The following is a 3,943-nucleotide window of genomic DNA, read 5'->3' as shown; positions in this document are numbered from 1 at the left end:
AAGGAGGAAAAGGAGATTAGAGCTAGGATAGTCAATGGCCTAGCTGATTTCTCAATGTTGGAGGGGTATGCCAGGATTCTGGAAGAGAGGCTGGTCTCCTGCAAGAAGTAAATTCAGGTTTTCTTTAAGAGGAACAGTTGTAAGATGGGATAGTAAAAACCTGGAGAGACAAGAATCTTCAGGAGGGTATGAGGGCTCTCATCACATTGAAACTGAGCAAATTTGAGAGTAGTCAAGGTCCCAATGCACTGGCATCTATCCAGGAGCATGACAGATGCTAACAAGACAATATATAATTGCTATATATACTTGCCAACACACAACTGCCAAAGAAAGGTGACAGAATGTGGAAATTATCAACCAATATCATTAATATCACACATGAGTAAAATCTTGCCAAAGATAACTCAAAAACAGTTGCAGCAGTATATTGACAGGGAACTTCCAGAAATGCAAACTGGATTCAGAAAAGAATGTGGAATGAAGGATACCATTGTTAATGTCAGATGGCTGAAGGCAAAGAATACCAGAAAGAGGTTCACTTGTGTTTTATTGACTATGCAAAAGCATTCAATTGTGTGGATCATAACAAATTATGGATAGCATTGAGAAGAATGGGAATTCCAGAACACTTAATTGTGCTCATGAGGAATCTGTACATAGACCAGAAGGCTGTTGTTAGAACAGAACAAGGTGATACTGCATGGTTTAAAATCAGGAATCAGGCACATAATGGTTGTATCCTTTTACCATATTTAGTCAATCTGTATATGCTAAGAAAATAATCTGAGAAGCTGGACAATATGAAGAAGAACGTGGCATAAGGTTTGGAAGAAGACTCATTAACAACCTGCAATATGCAGACAATACAACCTTGCTTGCTGAAAGTAAAGATGATTTAAAGCACTAGCTGATGAAGATTAAAGATTTCAGTCTGCAGCATGGATTACATCTCAACATAGAGAAAATGAAAATCCTCACAAATGGACCAATAAGTAGCATTATGGTAAAAGGAGAAAAGATTGAAGTTGTGAAAGATTTCTTATTACTAAGTTCCACAATCAACATCAGTGGAAGCAGCAGTCAAGAAATCAGAAGTTGTATTGCACTGGGCAAATCTGCTGCAAAAGATCTCTTTAGAGTGTAGAGCCAACATGTCTCTTTGAAGCCTAAGGTGCACCTAACTCAAGCCATGGTGCTTTCAATTACCTCATATGCATATGAAAGCTGGACAAAGAAGGCCAAAGAAGAGTTGATGCTTTTGAGTTGTGGTGTTGGCAAAGAACATCAAGAGTACCATGGACCAGCAGAAGAACTGACAAATCTGTTCTGAAAGAAGTGCAGCTGGAATGTCCTTTGGAAGGAAGAATGACCAGACTTCATCTCATCTACTTAGGTCATGTGGTCAGAGGGGACCATTCCCCAGAAGAGTATATTATGCCTGGTAAAGTGGAGGGTCAGCAAAAACAGGGAAGGCCCTCAACCAGGTGGATGGATACTGTGGCTGCAAAGATAGGCTCAGATAAAGCAAGGAGTGTGAAGCTGGTGCAGCACCAGGCAGTGTTTCACTCTTTTGTATGTAGGGTCACTATGAGTTGGACCTTACTCAATGGCACTTAACAACCACAGTAACAACACAATTGCCATAGCTAACAGGAAAAAAGTAAAGTAGAAATCTACTAACTCTGAAGCATTTCACAGTATGAAAGTGCTATACAAAGACTGAAAAAGTTCTATGATTGATGAAATAAAATAAAAAATGTTGGAAAACTAGTAGACAACATTCAAGCAATGCAAGAGTGAAAGGCAAATTTAAACATGAGACGAAATATAAACTGAGAAGACTTCCCTTAAGAAGCTGACTAAGAAGCTACACCAGCTCCTCAGGGAAGTGGAATTGGAGATCATTATGAAAGAAATAGCACATGTGCTGTGAGCCACAATATATTAATATGCATAATAAATGCTATGTAGCATGCTGCTTTGAAGACAAATGTAGGCCTTACCTATGCCATGGTATTTTCCATAGCCTCGTATGCATGTGAGAGCTGGACGATAAATAAAGAAGACCACAGATGAGTTGAGACATTTGAGTTGTGGAAAGTATTAAATGTTTCATGGACTACTAGAAGTATGAACAAATCTGCCTTGGAGGAAGAGTAGTCAGAATGCTCCTTAGAAACAATAATGGCCAGACTTCATCTCTCCTGTGTTGGTCATGTTATCAGGAGGGATCAATCCCTGAAGAAGAGTATCATGGTTGGTAAAATGTAAATGGTTAGTGAAAAAGGGGAAGACATTCAATGAGATGGATTCACACTGTGGCTGTGACAGTGAACTCAAGCATGGCACAGAGTGTGAGAATGGCACAGAGTGTGAGAATGGCACAGGACTGAGCAGTGTTTCATTGTGTTGGGAATCAGAGCCAATTCAATGGTGCCTAATGACAGCCTGCAATATGAAAAGTGGACTCATTTATCCTAGCAAATTTTTAAATCTCAGTCAGAAATTTCTGCCAGCAATAAGCTGTCAAATATTGCAGCATTGTTTTCGGTGTATATACCAGTTCATTCTTTAGGGAAATAAGTAGTATTTTCATAAAAAGTGGTGGAGGTTTTTCTGAGACTTATACTCCAGCAGAACGTTTTAGTTGAAAGAACACAGGATTAGTATCACAGTAAAGTGAGTGTGTTTCCAACTCTACTTGGCTTCTCCGAAAAATGTGGATAATCCCTTAAGAGTCTAAGCATTAACAAATTTGTACACAAAAATTTATAAATGCTCCTGCCATATAACAAATATTAAAAATTGTATTTATTCTCATCCTTGAGAATGGGGCCTCTTTGTTATAGAGTAGGGTGGGTCCCACTCCTATCTGAGTGGTGTTCTTATAAAATAGAAGTAGAGACATGGAAGGATAGACAGAGGAAAGATGGCCATGTGAAGGTGGTTCTACATGGCATCGGATATCTGGAGGTAGCAGAGTAGGATTTTCCCCTAGGGCTGGTGGGGAGTATATGGTCTGCAAACAGACTACATTTGGATTATTGGTCTCCATAATAGTGAAACAACGCATTTTTGTTCTTATAAGCCGCTCAATTTTATAATGGCAACCTTCAAAATCTAATGCAATCAACAAGAAATAATTGGATTTTCTATGAAAGAAGAGAAAGTTAACACTCCTCTGGATAAGAATAGTAGAGCTTCTCAAGTTGTAAAATACACATACAATAATGGAGGTAGAAAATTTTAAGAGATCCATGAAAAAAAAATCAAACAGATTAGAAATCCTTCCAACAAACACTATCCCAGCCCAGATGGCTTTGCTGCAGAATTTTACCAATCAATCAGAGAAGAGCTAGTACCAATTCTACTCAATCTATTTCAGAACGTAGAAAAGGATGGAGTATTTCTGAACTCATTCCATGAAGCAAACATAACTCTTAAACCAAAGCTAGGCAAAATCACCACTAAAAAAGAAAATTAAAGACCTACTTCCTTATGCACATAGATAAATGCAGAAAAATCCTAGTAGATATAATAAAACATTATATCAACAAAATAATAGGGATTCCTTCTATCTTCCTTGGATGTTTCCTGTGTTGTTCAATACCTTACCTACAGAATACTTCAAAATTGCAACTCAAGGCTTGAATTTTAGTTTGTTGAGCTTGAGATTTCTCAAGCACATTCTGTAGAAGTCATTTTTGTATAGCGAAAACTAAAGGAGGCTTAAGGAGGCACATATATAAACACACTGACAAGGGAGTTTAACATACAAAATGATTGATTTTATGGATATGGAGGATTTTATACCAAAAAAAATAGGGAATACATCTTGTCAAGTTCACATAGAATATTTATTAAAGCTGATCAGGTAATAATAATTCATAATAAACACATCATGAGACTGAGTTTAGACAATAGAATGTGAGGGAAGTGT

The 3,943-nt window shown here is 37.7% G+C and overlaps 1 pseudogene; it reads left to right on the top strand.

The window, feature by feature from the left end:
* Positions 1–3,150: 3,150 nt before the first annotated feature.
* Positions 3,151–3,251, top strand: LOC122151440 (annotated as a pseudogene).
* Positions 3,252–3,943: the final 692 nt, after the last annotated feature.

Source organism: Orycteropus afer, unplaced genomic scaffold (genome assembly GCF_000298275.1).
Source record: "Orycteropus afer afer isolate SDZICR_OR568_19922 unplaced genomic scaffold, OryAfe1.0 scaffold00457, whole genome shotgun sequence".
NCBI lineage: Eukaryota > Metazoa > Chordata > Mammalia > Tubulidentata > Orycteropodidae > Orycteropus > Orycteropus afer.
This window is presented reverse-complemented; position numbering and strand designations above follow the sequence as displayed.